The 17,222-nt window shown below is 45.6% G+C and overlaps 1 long non-coding RNA gene across 2 annotated transcripts in view; it reads left to right on the forward strand.

Moving 5' to 3' along the window:
* LOC147577585 (uncharacterized) overlaps positions 1-17,222 on the forward strand; it is a 61,028-nt gene that overhangs the window by 32,407 nt on the left and 11,399 nt on the right. For both annotated transcript variants that reach the window (XR_015240415.1, XR_015240414.1), the window contains exons 2-3: positions 11,340-11,404; positions 17,118-17,201. This is a non-coding gene — a long non-coding RNA (uncharacterized LOC147577585). The remainder of the gene's footprint in view (positions 1-11,339; positions 11,405-17,117; positions 17,202-17,222) is intronic.

Here is a 17,222-nt window from a genome sequence, read left to right on the forward strand (position 1 = left end):
TGCCTATCATAGTCACTAGAAGAGCTTTCATAAAGCAGAAAATGCCTCTTTCCCCTTGCTCCAAGTGTCCGCATACCCTGGAGGGTCAGCAGGTGGCCAGCTGGAGAAGCAGGTGTACATTGTGAAAGGGCAGCAGGTGATTCGGATTCAGCCCCACCCCCATGGAGAGCCACTGGGCGAGGCATTATCCTGAAGCAATATTGATCTTTCCATAAATAACAATGATGGAAAGGACTTTTGTGATGACCTGTCCATTTTTATCATGAGGAAATGGAGAGCCAGCTGGCTGGTGGAATGACTTCTCCAAAGTCATTGGATAAGATGCTTCCATGGTTTTGCTGCATTTGCTGCCTGGGGCACATAATGAGCCGAGGAGGTGAAAGCCTACATAAATGTGCCTGGCATTCAATCCGAGTGCCATGGTATGAAGAAGAGGCAGATAAATTGGCAGAGGTTCAGAAGAGATCAGCTAAAATGATGAAAAGGGGGAAGATTGCAGCAGCTAAGCGAGGAATGCTTCACTAAGTAGTCAGTCGGCTGGAAGAAAGCAGGCTCCAGGACTTCTGTGAATATTTTCAAGCTCTGACAAAGAGGGAACATAATTACCTTAGCATTTGGGCAAGTCTGAAAAGATGCCCCGTGTGTGGATACAAAGAAAGAAAACTACTTCGTGCCAACATTAAGGGCGTCAATTCATTTTGCCGTAACCTGTGGTCGACCTCAGCTTGTAGAACATTCTTTATTTCACTTTGGAGGATTGCTAGGGTGACCAGGAGTGCCCCTGGTTTTCCTGAGACTAAGATTTTCCTGGGATGCTGGGCTGCCAGTGCAAAAACCAGAACAGTCCCAGGTGCTTCCAACAGGACAAGCGGGCTCCTTACTGACCATACTGATGGTCTTACTGCATGGGAGAGGCATAATCTAGGCTCACCTGTCTGCCTTCCTGACACTGGGGTTCTAGAAGGTTACCAGAAATCCTGTTTGCATGAGGACCCCAAGGCTCCTTGGAGAGATGGGAAGGAGATCCCTGGGACTCATGGTCGAGCCTCAGAATACCTAATTGAGTGAATCAGAGAGGCTAAGCCTGACCACCTTGGCTGCAGTCAAGGGGCAGTTGGGTGTTTCAGGAAGGTAGGGAACATGGCCTGAGTGAGGTTGCCTAGCTGGTCCTGGGGTTCCTGTTCAGGTGCAGCGAGAGATGTGTTTGAGGTAGTACTAGCTGATGTCCCTCAAATAAACTGTGGACTAGTCAGAAAGACTGAGGCTACCTTTTGGGGGCCTGGAAATGTAGAACCACCGAGGGAGGACATTGCCAGTGCCGAGGGCCCTGCGGTAGCTGTAATGGGAAGTGTTTGGCTGCCAGTGTTGGTGGTAGGAGGGTGGCTAATCACCTTTCAGTGGCAAAAACTGTAGGCCGTTAGATAATGTGGGAAAAAAGAATGAAAACAAGAACAAAAACATCAGATGCAAAAAAACACGAGGCTCCTCCTGAAAGGGGAGACATTTGGCGGAAACTTAGAAGCATGGTAGCAAGACTTTGTGAGGCTTTGTTCAAACCGAGTACAATCTCTATTTTTACCCAAGTTGTCAGAGTCTAAAAGTCCTGTTCTTCCAGGTGCCCTGGTGCTCTGGAGTTGGATGAGTCCCTAGAAGGATTAGGTAAAGGTGGGTTTCAGAGGCAAGGGTCAGGATCGAGACAGGTTGCTGTGAAATGTGAAGACAGAAAGAAGGGAGAATGATTAATTCCAGGCCATCAGGTCATGGGAGTTGGGGCTGAGACGTGGGTCAGGTTATAGAATGAGTTTTTAATTACCAGTCTCACTCATGCTGAATCAGTCAGTATTCTTAGTTGCATGCAAGATAAAATGACTGGTTGATTTAAGCAGGAAAGGAATGTGCTGCAAGTATGGCAGGTGTCTATCTCATGGAAACTTCTGAAGGGCTGAGGAACCAGGCTTGGAGCCAGAGAGCAAGGGGGAAATGCCTGAAACGACACCACACAGGGAGGAATGTGATGCCACAGCCCGCCTGGATGCGTGGCCTCCATTGCTGACCCAAGACCTCAGGGCCTTCAGTCACCACTCTCCTGGCATTTCCACTGCTGCTGCTGTCCCCACCTCAATCTTCCTTCCCCAGGCGACACACGCATAGAGAATTTGCTGCCGTTCTGGCTTCATGGCAGCACTTATTCCTCATTTGAAGTCCAGGTGGATGTGTCTGATCAAAGATACCTAGGTCCGAGGAGGCTGGGGAGGAAGATGTCTGCCATTTCCGGGCCTCTATCAGGGGTGGTTGTCTGTGCATCCCTGGGGACTCGGAGTATGGGTGAAATGAGAGGCAGGACAGACAGGAAGATGGACAGTTGTCCTTTAGTGCACACCGCTGGCGGCCTAATATCAACAAATACTCTTATTCCTGTACTTACCCTTTGCATTTAACATAACAGCCATCGGGGCACCTGGGTGGCTCAGTCGGTTGAGCGTCTGACTTCGGCTCAGGTCATGATCTTGCGCTCTGTGAGTTTGAGTCCCGCCTTGGGCTCTGTGCTGACAGTTCAGAGCCTGGAGCCTGCTTCAGATTCTGTGTCTCCCTCTCTCTCTGCCCTTCCCCAACTCGTGCTCTCTCTCTCTCTCTCAAAAATAAATAAACATTAAAAAATAAATAAATAAATAAATAAACATTAAAAAAAATTTTTTTAACATGACAACCATCATTCATACCATTGAATGAAAATATGTTTTTCCCTCCTTGAAGGCTTGGAGTTTCAGGATCTCTGGGTCTTGACCATTTCTCATCTATTTCATAATGATCTTGATATTTTGTAACCTCTGGGAAAATTTGTAAGGGTAACTGATGAGGGACCATAAGGCAAACTGAGGGCCAAGCACAAGCTAGCACAACCCCCCTCACCCCCAGGTGGGATATGTGTGATATTCCTCAGGCACTTCTGGCCGCCCAAGAACAAAGGAAAGGACAGAAAACAAACAGTTAAACTGATGGTCTCCATCAGTTTACAAATGTCTTATCAATAGCCTAATCTCAAGGAACTCACTACTATCTTTTAAAAATATTATTTTATTAAAATTTTTTAAAAATTTGTTTTAGGGAGAGAGACAGAGACAGAGTACTACTTGGGGAGGAACACAGAGAGAGAGAGAGACACAGAATCTGAAGAAGGTTCCAGGCTCTGAGCTGTCAGCACAGAGCCCGATGTGGGGCTCTAACTCGTGAATCGCGAGATCATGACCTGAGCCAAAGTCAGATGCTCGATGGACTGAGCCACCCAGGGCCCCAGGAACTCCCTACGATCTTAATGTAATGTTTTGCTAGAGGGAAAAACAACCTTAGGTTGACAATAGCTAGGCCTCCAGTAATCTGTAAATCCTCTTTAGTAAATGGAAATCCCTTTAAGAAACTTTCTCTTGACTTTACCTCCCCCAACTCCACAATATATAAGCAGTCGCTTGGCACAAGCCCCGTGCAGCTCTTTCTGCCAATGGGTCCTGTCCCCGTGCTTTTATAAAATCACCTTTTTTGCACCAAAGACATCTTCAAGAATTCTTTCTTGGCTGTCATCACTGAACCCCCACCAAGACCCCAAAGCCGCATCAGTAACCACCACCACCCTATTTGAAATAGTGGGACAAAAGGAGAAGAAAATTAGTTAAAATACCAACATATATCTTTTAGTGGGAGCAAATAGTGCTGCTCATTTTTGTATGTGGTCAAGTTGGTAGATCTGTCTTCCCTCCTCTAGCACCAGATTTCTTTTGAAGTCAGCTAGCACCTCACCTGGTCAGGGTTCTGCACCTGAGGACATGATACACACCTTCATTCTCAAGACTTCTGAGATCTTGGTGGTCATGCCTGAAGAGGGTTTCTTTAGCCCTTGATTGATTTTTACCATTAGACACAGCGGTTTCAGGAGATAGCCCAGGGATCCATGGGTTCATCTACCTTCAGGTTGCTTTCAGTTTGTAGCAGAAGCTCTATTTTCCCTTGAGAGTCAGGAGAAATCAATCCCAACCAACATCACTTTTTTTTTTTTTTTTTTTTTTTTTGGTTTGTGTGTGTGTGTGTTTGCAAATTTATTTCTGAGTGAAAATGTATAGTGTAAGATCAGTGAAATACACATGCAGCAGCCCATTGTCTTATTTCTTTTCTGGAATGTGCATTCCTTGGACAGAAGCAATACGTACGGTGGATGGCAATGCTGACCAAAGAATGGCAGGTAACAGAAGGCAAGTTCAAATCCAGAAAGAATGTTTATATCAGTGAGGACAAATGCTGATGCCCCATGATAGAAGGGGTCACATAAGTCAATCTGTCCTCAGGAGGCAGGCTGGTCCCTCCAGGAAAGACAGTATTAGGAGATAAAGGATGGCTCATACTTGTTTTAAGTTGGGTCTCAGCACTGGAAGCAGCCAGACTAGCCTTGTGCTTAAGTTCATCAATAGGCTCCCTTCCCACCTCCATGGCCACTTTGCTCATGAACTCATTGAACAGTCACTGACTGGGGTAGCTGGGGAGGAGGTTGACCGATAGCAACAGGGATGGGTATTTTGTCCACTGGTTTATTCAGCACCTTTGCCACTGCAAGAGAGAGTCTTTTGGCGAGTATGCACTTAGGGCACTTTCCTAGAAGGCCGTCCACATACCTCCTCAATTAGTAACCTCCTTCTTACTAATTATCCAAGCTTATTCCTTCCAAGTTCATGACTAGCCATCCAAACATTAGCCAAAGCCCACAGGCCAAGAATCATATAACACTTTACCTTATGCCATCCTACAAGAACATGTATTTCATGAGGTCGAGGATATCATCTGTTTTATTAGCCAATGGCTTCTCCTTAATACATGAATGCCTTTGATTGCCTTTAGATCTTAAATTAATATTGAAATCATTTACCATTATCAATACAATTTTTTAATGCAATCAGTTTTAATGGCCAGGTAAGTTTTCATTCAATGAATGTAATACCACATTTCTAGTGAGTGGGGGTCAGAGACAGAGAGAGAGAGCCTATTGGACAATGAGACAGCCGCATGTCACTCCTTGACTCTACTGCAACCTTTCCAAATCTATCTGAAACTCCACTATTCTCTACTTGCCTCTTGCCTTATATAAGTCTTGATTGTCCCCAGAAATCAATGTGGTCTGAAGAAGCAAAAGTTAATCACGTGCAATGGACCAGGGCCCTGAACACTAATTCTTCTGTGGTAGGAACAGAACTTCAATCAGCCAATTTTTTTCTATTGGTTTGCTTATTTGTTTTTGACACTCACTAAGTCCTGGTAAAGAAGCGCAGATAAAACATGATAACAACGTGTTGAGTTTTAAGTGCTTCACGTGTTACCTCACTGAGTTTCTACAATAACCCTATGGAGTCATCGCTAAGGCAGAGAGAAGGTAAAGAACTTGTCCAAAGTTTCACATTGCTGACATAACACCAGGATCTGCACAAGGCAGTCTGACTGTGTGACACCATTCTAGATGTGGTCTCAAGTCATTTTATTCAAATGCCTTCATGGCAAAGAAAGGCATGAATAAAGAACATTAAGAAGCAGGTTGAGGGGCGCCTGGGTGGCGCAGTCGGTTAAGTGTCCGACTTCAGCCAGGTCACGATCTCGCGGTCCGTGAGTTCGAGCCCCGCGTCGGGCTCTGGGCTGATGGCTCGGAGCCTGGAGCCTGTTTCCAATTCTGTGTCTCCCTCTCTCTCTGCCCCTCCCCCGTTCATGCTCTGTCTCTCTCTGTCCCAAAAATAAAAATAAAAAACGTTGAAAAAAAAATTAAAAAAAAAAAAAAAAAAAGAAGCAGGTTGATAGTTTGCTCTTAAAATGGTGGTAAGATGTCTACTCCCAGTTGGGAACCACAGCAGCCCCTAGTTATTTAGAACAGGTTGAAAGATGTTGTATGATTTTTTTGGAGGGAGAAGAGTTTCTTGACAACCAAAAATGACTCCTTCCTTTGACTCTCTCAGCCCTCAGTTGACCGAGGCTTCTTATCTTACTTACCAGGAGAGCGAAGAGTCTCATTACAAATGTTCGCGTAATGGACTCCCCAGTTTAATGGTCACTCCCCATCACCTCCAAAACACACACTAATCAATGCCCATAGCATGTTGTATGCTCATAGTTAGTTGACCACTCTCTCACCCACCTGCTGATTTATCTGCTGTGCTTACTGAGTCCATTGTGTTAGCACCTAAACATTTTTATGCTGGTTGTACTATTACAGTAAATAATTAATTTAATTAAATATGATGGGAACCATCTTTTTAGAAAAAAATCGAACACCTACAATGTGCCAGGCTCTGTTCTTCATGCTCGGAATCAGCTGGTGAACAAAGCAACAAAGATTTCTTTTTCTCATGTAATGTATGCTTTTTTTTTCTTTATTTTTTAATTTTTTTATTTTTTGAGAAAGAGAGAGTGTGAGCAGAGGAGGGGCAGAGAGAGAGGGACAATCTCAAACGGGCTCTGCACCGTCAGCGCAGAGCCCGATGTGGGGCTTGAACTCACAAAACTGTGAGATCATGACCAGAGCTGAAATAGAGTCAGACGCTTAACAGATTGAGCCGCCCAGGCGCCCCCCCCAACTTATGTTCTACGCCAAAGGATATAACCTACCTTACAGAGTGTGTCTCTGAGTTGCCTGCTTCCACGAGACTCAACAAATGTGAGTTGCTCAAAAGTTTTGCTTAATTTGGTATGGTTGCGACAACTGTAAAAAGATTTGAAAAAACATTGCAAGGATCTGGAAGGAGGCCACACTCAGAACACTTCACAAGTATTTTTAAATTCTTGTTCTATTTTAAAGAAGTCAAAATTAGAAATATATGGATGTGACTTATAGAAGAAAAATAATGAAGCCATCCAATCAGCAAACCCATACCCAAGAAAGGTTTTGGGCATTTATCAGAAAATAGGTGAAGATTCCTTACTTTACATATTTTAAGTTAAACTGAAGTGGTTAAGGCAAGTATGCATCTTTTCCATTTTTAATACGGATTTGCACTGTAAGTGGTCTTTTTTTTCCTTAAGTTTTTAAAATTTAGAGAGAGAGACAGAGTGCATGCCCACGTGTGCAAGGGGCAGAGAGAGAGAATCCCAAGCAGGCTCCATGCTGTCAGCATTGAGCCTGATGCGGGCCTCGATCACACAACCAAGAGATCATGACCTGAGCCAAAGTCAAGAGTCAGTTGCTGTCAGCTGAGCCACCCGGGTGCCCCTGTACATGGCCTTTGTTGATTGGCAACCAACAGCTAGTCCCACCTGGGTTAAAGACTTTCTGCTCTGTTTTTCAAGGACCGGTGGAATCAAAAACCACCAGGGGAACTGCAGTCCTGAATCCAAAGTTCTGGGAATGAGCCCTCGGAGTCTGTATTTAAATAAAACTTCTAGGAACTGGCTGAGAAAGGCTGGCCACGAGGCCTCTCCTGCTGATCAGGGCAAAACCCCTAGGTCCTTCTTGGTCTGGACCTTCAACCTTGAAGATCAGGACTCAAGACACCATTTCATGGGAAAGCTCCATCCTGTCTTTAGAGGACAAAACCTTTTTAGAGGTCTCATTTTGAACTGTGTCAAAGCAGAGACCTGGTGTTAAAATAAATGGAAGTCAACTTGCAATTCTTAGGCACACCAAGGAGATCAATAAAAGCTCCTTGACTCCGGCAGTTTATGATCTTGGGACAAACTCCGCCTGTGTCATTAGGTTATGTTGCTAGACAGTATACAGTCTAATTAATAGCAGAATCACATGCTACCGATCCTGCAGGGCTGCGAGAGACTCAGGATGACCAATGGTCCCCATCTGCCCAGGATTAGGAGGTGTCCTCAGGTATGGGAGTTTCAGCGCCAAAATGGAGACAGTCTGGAGCCAACTGGGAGAGTTGGTCACTATAGAGAAGGATGGCTTTGCTGGCAAGCACGGTGGGGAAGGCATTGCAGAGGAGGAAGAGAAGCGGAGTGGTGCTGGAATCTAGAAGAATGTACAGCGACCCAGAGCTTGGCGGGGAGAGAGAGAATGCTAATACAAATACACGGGTGGCCTCCGGGATCCCCAGCGCTGGTAGTTTCAATCCGGGTATTTTAGACAGAGCGTGCGCTTAGCGATTGCTTGGCACGTTGCTGCAAGAAGCGAGAGGGAGTAAGTGGTTTTGCAGGCTCAACTGCTGACAGGGCCTGTGTGCACCTACCTCTGAGTTCAGGATAATTAGCTCGTGTCTGCAGCAGCTTCGAGCGTGTGCAGCCCGCCCCGAAACCCAGATGTTATTAGTCGGTCAGCACCACCTTAACAAAACCACAATTCAGTGGTCCCATCATCCCTTATTTCTTCCCCATTCCTTTGAGGGAGCCGGATGCCTTCAGGTTTCAGGCGAGTCGGGCGTCTCACGGGAACAGTAGAGGCTACGGTGTCTGACGCCACCCATGGGAATGGGCTTCAAACCGGTTCCGGGCCCCGGTGGTCAGCCTGGGGGGCCAGTTTCTGAAGTAGGCCATCGACCTCCTATTAGGGGCTTTGCATTCTTCGTCCCCCCTCCTCGCTGGTTGCTGGCATGTTTACAGATCTCCTTCCTAGATGTATCATAACCTTGTATCAACCATCCCTGTGACATCACAGGCCAGATGCTATTTCAATAGACATCATAGCTTTTAAAAAATGTTTATTTATTTTGAGAGAGAGTGTGCAAGCAGGGGAAGGGGGAGGGAGGGGGAGAGAGAGAGAGAGAGAGAGAGAGAGAGAATCCCCAGCAGGCTCTGTGCTATCAGCACAGAGCTGCATGCGGGGCTCGAACCCACAAACCGTGAGATCATGACCTGAGCTGAAATCAAGAGTCAGGCGCTTAACTGAGCCACCCAGGCGCCCCTGAGGTCACATATCTTTTAATGAGAGAGCTGCTAATGTGGCAATGCAGCTGAAAGCACTGAAGGACAGCCCCCTCTCCACCCTGAGCTCAGGCCAACTGCCTGAGGGTCCGGGTCAAAGGGCTCTGGTGAGGGCTGAGCTCTCAAAGCATGTGTGTACGTATATGTACATACATATATGTATGTATGAGAGTGTGTATGTTGCATGTGGTACATGTGTAGGGCGAGTGGGTGTATATGTGTGTGTGTGTATGTGTGTGAGTGGGTGTACCTGTGTATGGGTGTATTTGTGCGCATGTGTGGGAATGGTGTATGTTGTATGTGTGAGTATGTGTGTGTGTAGGTTGTGTGTATATGTGGCGTGTGCGTGTGTATGTCCACGTGTGTGTATGCGCACATGGGTATGCACACAGCCTTCTTGAGGGATCCCGGAGAGTTGGTGGTTATGCTCTGGGCCCCAGCTGGTGAACAGGCTTGCCAGCCCCTGGATGTGGGTGCCGAGACATCTCCCTGTTCCTCGTTCTGGTGAGAGGGTGAGTGACAGTGCTGGGGACATGGGAGGGGGAAGTCAACCGATGCAGAACCCAGGCTGGGCTCTCGTCCTGTCATCGTCCCTCGCCCGGTCGGAGTTCACGGCAGAGGGAATCACAGGAGGGTTTCACCGCAAACCATAACCAGCCTCAGACACCTGGCCAATCTGCCCATCTACTGGGAGCAGTTTGCCAGGCCATCGTTGCTAAGCAGTAGATACGAATCCTTCACGTGAGCCCTCCAGCTTCCAGATTTATTTGGAGGATCCCACCCCTCGGCCAGCCCGCCACACAGGGTGGACGGAGTGAGGAGTCAGCAAAGCTGACTCACTTCAGACGTTTTGTAAAGCCCAGAAGTTGAGGCTATTCCCGCAGGATGGCTGTTAAGAGGTCTTGAAAAATCTACGTGGTAGATGGAATACACTGGCCACTTCCTACGTGACTGTGGAGGAAGAGGTGAACTCTTACTAAGCAGATCAACGGTTTAAAAACCCAGAGAGACAGACTGGGAAGTGGAGAAGCCAAGAACATGAGTGTCCATTCGCTGTCATGAGCCCCGAAATCCGAATGCCAAGGACTCCTTGGGATTAGACTCTTTGGCTTTCTTTCTGACGGGCTTAGGCAAGTGCCGTCAGTTCCCTGGCACATGAGTGTGTTTTCCCCCCAGCAACGGCGCCCACGTAAGTTATTGCACAACTCAGTCATCCGACATGGCCTTAAGAAAAGGGAGTGCTGTGTGAATAGGGGTTAGGAGCTGTTTAAAGGTGACAGCATACTCCTCTTTCATATTAAGTCTTTTAAATTGCCACATCAAATACCTGAATGACCCATGACCCTTGCCTGCATGATCACACAGAGACATTTGCAGCCACTTTTGTTGGAAAGGAAAGTGCGTGCCACCTCCTGACCAGACTTCAGACAAGCTGGCCTCTGGCCACTGGTTTTCTTTTGCTCTAAAAACGATGGGTTCTCTTGATCTGCAGTGAGACGCCTCTGTACCGATAACCATCTGACTGCTCTTCCTTTCTTCTCTCTGCCTTTCATTCTTTTCTTTCACTTGTGTTGACAGAGAACCTATGAGTGATGAAAAAGAAATCATGTTTCTGGCAGTCACTGAAGTTCACTCCATATTTTCCCCACACTCATTTCAGCTGTAGGAACTTCACATTTTGGGATTCCATGTAAACGTTACTTACAGGGACGCCTGGGTGGCTCAGTCGGTTAACCGTCCAACTCTTGATTTCAGCTCAGGTCGAGATCTCACGGTTCACAAGATCGAGCCCTGCATGGGGCTCTGCGCTGACAGCGAGGAGCCTGCTTGGGATTCTCTCTCCTGTCTCTCTGCTCTTTCCCCGTGCTTGTGTGCTCTCTCTCTCTCTCTCTCCCTCTCAAAATAAGTGAATAGACTTAAGAAAAAACCCTTTACTTACAATATACATCAGAGCTACCCAAAAGAACTTTCTGCAGTGATGGAAATCGTCTATATCCACGCTGTCCAGTACAGTAGCCACTACAGGTGGCCCTTGAGCACCTCAAATGTGATTCACGTGACAAAGGAACCACATTTAAAACTTTACTTAATTTTAATTGATTTAAATTTAAATAGCTGCACGTGGCTGCAGGCTATCCTAGGGAACAGTGCTATTACAGAGCATATATGTGTCTCCAAGGCTTTCCTCCTCCCCTGCTCCCTCCAAACCCAAGTTTGCTTTTTTTTTTTTTAACTATAAGTGACCCTGGCATGCTTCAGCATCCCTCTCTAGGCTCCTTAACATGAGAGGAAGTAAGCAAACACTCAGCTTGTTGCCCTACAATTTCTGCAGCTCTCAGACTCCTTCATGTGGAGGCTGGGAGGGGGATGGGAGAGGCTTACTGAAATGCCAGTAACATGGTGAGAAAACGTCCGTTCTCCACCAGGCATTTCCTTTGTTGACACGACAGGTTTTCTCTGTGTCCATGTGAGGAGAGCAACGGCTCACCCCGAAATGGAATGCCCGACGTCTCAGGTGGGTGATGTTTCTATTTCAGTTTAATGTGTGTTTAAACTCATATAAGTTCCTTGAGTTATGTATGCTTGAAGGTACGACATTATAAATGTTTTAGGAGAAAGCCTGTGGAAATTGCATTGCGATTACATAACCAGAGAAGAATTTGACGAGTCCTGGGTTTGCACGAAGGAAAGCAGCTCAGGAGGGAGCTGAGCCTCCAACCAAAGCCCCACTTCCCCAGGACAGAATCATCGGAGTGTGACCCGGGTGATACTGGCAAAGAGCCCGGGCGAGGAAGATGGTTGAGAAAGGTGGATTTACTCAAACGGGCTCCTGGGAAAAGAAAGGAGCAAGGAGTTTCCAGGGTGGAAAAAATAAATTTCATACTTTTTAGCGAAGGTCGAAGGCAGTTATTGAGCCCTGAAAGGAGAAAGTGGGTGGAAAGAGAATATAGCACAGATAATGTGTACCTGGAAAAGGTCTGGGGCCTGAAGACAGCTCATGGGTGTCAGAAGAACAGGACAGATGGGGTCTGCCCGTGATTGGGTGTCACACAGACACCACGTTAAGGGGATGATGACCAGGTCTGGGGAAGAGTCCTTGTATAAAATGGGAGAAAGTGTCTCGTTCACTTATTCAGCCATCCGGCTGTTTAGGTCTGCTCAGGCTGCTGTAACAAGACACTATAGACTAGGTGGCTTACACACCAGCAATTTATTTTTCTCACAGTTCTGGAGGCTGGGAGCCGGCTGATTTGGTTACTAGTGACAGATCTCTTCTGGTTTGTACCTTCTTGCTGTGTCCTCACATGGCAAGGTGGGGTAAGGGAAGGAGGGGGCGGGAGAGAGAGAGAGAGAGAGAGATGGAGTGGGAGAGGGGGAGGGGAGAAGGGAGGGGAAAAGGAGGGGAAGGAGAGAGGGAGGGAGGAAGAGAGCTGCCTGTCATCTCTTCCTATAAGGGCCCTAATCCCATCAGACCATAGTCCCACCCTCAGGAGCACATCGAACCCTCATTTCCTCCCAAAGGCCCCATCTCCTAATACCATCACGCTGGGAATTAGCACTTCAGTGTGTGAATTTGGAGGGGAAGACAAATTATAAGTATATAGCATCAGCCATTCAACAGATATTTATTGAGCACTAGTTACTAAGTGCTACAGTTATATTGAGTAAAACACCATCTCAGTCTCAAGGAACTCAGTGCAAACAATCACAGCCCAAAGACCTAAGTGCACTAATAGAGAAAGTGCTGGGAGGTGCACAGAGGATGAGGGACCGGCTCTGCTTGGGGGTGTACGGATTAGGGTTATGTGACATTTGAGCAACTCTTCTCTTCTCTTCTCTTCTCTTCTCTTCTCTTCTCTTCTCTTCCCTTCCCTTCCCTTCCCTTCCCTTCCCTTCCTTTCCCTTCCCTTCTCCTTCCTTCCTCTCTTCCTTCCTTCCTTCCTTCCTTCCTTCCTTCCTTCCTTCCATACCTCATTCATTCAATCAAAAAGTTTATCAAGTGTCTACCAAGTACAAAGTCCTATTCTACTGCCCAAGGTCATGGCGCTCAATGAGTCAGACAAAAATACTTGACCTTTGGTGATTATATTCTAGAGGAATAAGATAATAAATAATAAGCAACTAGGTAAACTATTACACAGTCTATCATATTATTATTTCTTTGCCTCAGGTTTATTTTTTAAAATCTTTATTATTGAAATATACTTAACACATGATGTTCAGGCGTACAACATAGTAATTCAATGATTGTATATATTACAAGCATCTCTCGAAGAACTAGGGAGGTACAGAGAGGGTGATTCCCAGACAGAGGTGACAGTATGTGCCAAGTCAGGAAGGTGGTCGAGGCACAGTGTGTTCTGACATTTGGCATGATCTGTTGTGTCATGGGATTATGAATGATGGCATGGGCTAGGATAGGTCAGCAGGAGATGACATTAGAGAGACAGGTTGGACTTGGAGGAAGATCCAGATATGCCATGCTAAGGACTTTGAACCTGCTCTCAAAGGAAATGGGGAGTCTGAGAACTAGAACAGAGTTTTAAACAGGAGAATGTGCAGACCTACGTGTAGGAAGCTAGTGGGCATTGCATTAATGTGCTAGGGCTGCCATCACAAAGTACTACGGACTGGATGGCTGAAACAACAGAAATTTATTTTCTTACAGTCCTGGAGACTGGAAGTGCAAGATCGAGGTGCTGGAAGGTTCAGTCTCTTCTGAAGCCTCTCTTCTTAATTTGTAGGTGGCCGTCTTTTCCCTGTGTCTTCACATGGTCTTCCCTCTATGGTGTGTGCCTGTCTGTGTCCGAATTTCCTCTTTTTGTGAGGACACAAGTCCTATCGGATTAGGGCTTACCCTGATGACCTCGTTTTAGCTTGCAACCTCTTGAAAAGGCCCCATCTCTAAATATAGTTACATTCTGAGGTAGTGGAGGTTAGGGCTTTAACACACGAGTATGGACGGGGGCTGGGGAGGTGGGGGCACAATTCAGCCCATCACAGGCATCCATACTGAAGGTAGGCTGGATAACAAAGGCTGGTAGGTGATGAACTACTTTAAAGCTCTTTGGTACAAATTCACTTGTTGAGTAATGGTGAAGACCTGATTGGGGGCTGTGGTGGGGACAGAGAGGAGCTGGTAGTTTGGGGAGGCATTGGGAGGCTAATGGCTGAAACTAAGTCAAGGAATTTACTAGAAGGGAGAAGTTTGTACCCCTTAACTCAGAATCCCTACCTAATGTCAACAAATACTCGACACACAAACGGGTGCAGATGAAAGCCCGTGAGTTCAGGATATAACAGATACCCTGACTGCAAGGTGATGAGATCCAGCCTCAGTGTCACACCCAGGATCGCTGCTGAGGTAGAAGTGTGACACTTTTTATAATAATTTCTTATCCGAGAGCTCTTCATCCTGCTAATAAATTCTTTTTTTTAATATGAAATTTATCGTCAAATTGGTTTCCATACAACACCCAGTGCTCATCCCAACAGGTGCCCTCCTCAATACCCATCACCCACCCTCCCCTCCCTCCCACCCCCCATCAACCCTCAGTTTATTCTCAGTTTTTAAAAGTCTCTTGTGGTTTGGCTCCCTCCCTCTCTTTTTTTTTTCCTTCCCCTCCCCCATGGTCTTCTGTTAAGTTTCTCAGGATCCACATAAGCGTGAAAACATATGGTATCTGTCTTTCTCTGTATGACTTATTTCACTCAGCATAATACTCTCCAGTTCCATCTACGTTGCTACAAAAGGCCATATTTCATTCTTCCTCATTGCCAAGTAGTATTCCATGGTGTATATAAACCACAATTTTTTTTATCCATTCATCAGTTGATGGAAATTTAGGCTCTTTCCATAATTTAGCTATGGTTGAAAGCCTGCTAATAAATTCTGCTTCTCTATGTGCACAAGAGCTTGAGCATACACCTTCATCAGGTCTAAACAAAGGGACTAGTATATTTCCTAATGTCCTGAAGAAGTGGTTGGTGATTTAGGGGAGCAGAGTTATCTAGAAAAATCATTGGAGGGACTCAGGTGCAGTGAAAGTGATCCTTTGCTCCCTATTAAACCTCATCGTGCCTATGTTGTATATTCGCAGCATTACCGAGACTATTGCTTTATCACATTACTTATGTCATATAATTGTTTTTGACTCAATGCCAGAAACACCTGGACCAGAGAGGTCCCTGACTTCATTGAAAAACAGCTTCCAAGTTTCAGCAACTTTTAAAAATAGAATTTCTAAAGTCTTCCCTTTGACTAGAACAAGCAATCCTAAAATTTGTATGGAACCACAGAAGACCCCGAATAGCCAGAGTAATATTGACGAAGAAAACCAAAGCAGGAGGCATCACAATCCCAGACTTTAGCCTCTACCACAAAGCTGTAATCATCAAGACAGTATGATATTGGCACAAAAACAGACACATAGATCAATGGAATAGAACAGAGAACCCAGAATTGGACTCACAAATGTATGGCCAACTAACCTTTGACAAAGCAGGAAAGAGTATCCAATGGAAAAAAGACAGTCTCTTTAACAAATGGTGCTGGGAGAACTGGACAGCAACATGCAGAAGAATGAAACTAGACCACTTTTAAACGTTAAAAAAAAAAAAAGAAAAGGGGGCGCCTGGGCGGCTCAGTCAGTTAAGCGGCCGACTTCGGCTCAGGTCATGATCTTGTGGTCCGTGAGTTCGAGCCCCGCATCAGGCTCTGTGCTGACAGCTCAGAGCCTGGAGCCTGCTTCAGATTCTGTGTCTCCCTCTCTCTGACCGTCCCCTGTTCATGCTCTGTCTCCCCCTGTCTCAAAAATAAATAAAAAACGTTAAAAAAAAAAAAAGAAACTAGACCACTTTCTTACACCATACACAAAATAAACTCAAAATGAATGAAAGACCTAAATGCGAGACCAGAAACCATCAAAACCCTAGAGGAGAAACCAGGCAAGAACCTCTTTGACCTCAGCCTCAGCAATTTCTTGCTTGACACATCTCCGAAGGCAAGGGAATTAAAAGCAAAAATGAACTACTGGGACCTCACCAAGAGAAAAAGCTTCTGCACAACAAAGGAAACAATTGACAAGACTGAAAGGCAACTGATGGAATGGGAAAGACCTCTGCAGATGACATATCGAATAAAGGGTTAGTATCCAAAATCTATAAAGAATTTACCAAACTCAACACCCAAAAAACAAATAATCCAGTGAAGAAATGGGCAGAAGACATGAATAGACACTTTTCCAAAGAAGACATCCGGATGGCCAACAGACACATGAAAAGATTCTCAATGTCACTCATCATCAGGGAAATACAAATTAAAACCACACTGAGATACCACCTCACATGGGTCAAAGTGGCTAAAATTAACAACTCAAGAAACAGATGCTGGTGAGGATGTGGAGAAATAGGAACCCTCTTGCACTGTTGGTGGGAATGCAAACTGGTGCAGAGGCTCTGGAAAAGAGTGTGGAGGTTCCTCAAAAAATTAAAAAGAGAACTACCCTACGACCCAGCAATAGCATTACTGGGAATTTACCCAAGGGATACAGGAGTGCTGATTCATAGGGGCACATGTACCCCAGTGTTTATAGTAGCACTATCAACAATAGCCAAATTATGGAAAGAGGCCAAATGTCCATCAACTGATGGATAAAGAAGATGTGGTGTATATATACATACAATGGAATAGTACTTGGCAATGAAAAAGAATGAAATCTTGCCATTTGCAACAACGTGGATATAACTGGAGGGTATTATGCTAAGTGAAATAAGTCAATGAGACAAAGACAGATATCATATGTTTTCACTCATATGTGGAAGTTGAGAAACTTAACAGAAGACCATGGGAGAGGGAATGAAAAAAAATATATTGTTACAAACAGAGGGAGGCAAACCATAAGAGACATTTGAATACAGAGAACAAACTGAGGGTGGAAGGGAGTGGAGGGGTGTGTGGGGGGGGGGGGATTGCTGATGGGCATTGAGGAGGGCACTAGTTGGGATGAGCACTGGGTGTTGTATGTAAGTGATGAACCATGGGAATCTACCTCCAAAACCAAGAGCGCACTGTACACACTTTATGTTAGCCAATTTGACAATAAATTATATTTAAAAAAAAACAAAGGTTAGATGTAATGCTATTAAAAGACATGAAAAAAATAATAATAAAGTCTTCCTTTGAGTCATTGCCCCAGAACTGAACTCTCCTGCTTTTTCCTTTTCAGAACTCCTTCATGCTACTGGGTCACTGCCACTTCTGTCTTCCTCCAAAATACCACGTACCTAGAGCACGGCACCACTAAGCACGGGTAAGAGGGGAGAAGGCAGTG

Source organism: Puma concolor, chromosome C2, assembly GCF_028749965.1.
Source record: "Puma concolor isolate L17-30 chromosome C2, mPumCon1.1.hap2, whole genome shotgun sequence".
In the NCBI taxonomy this organism is placed as follows: Eukaryota; Metazoa; Chordata; class Mammalia; order Carnivora; family Felidae; genus Puma; species Puma concolor.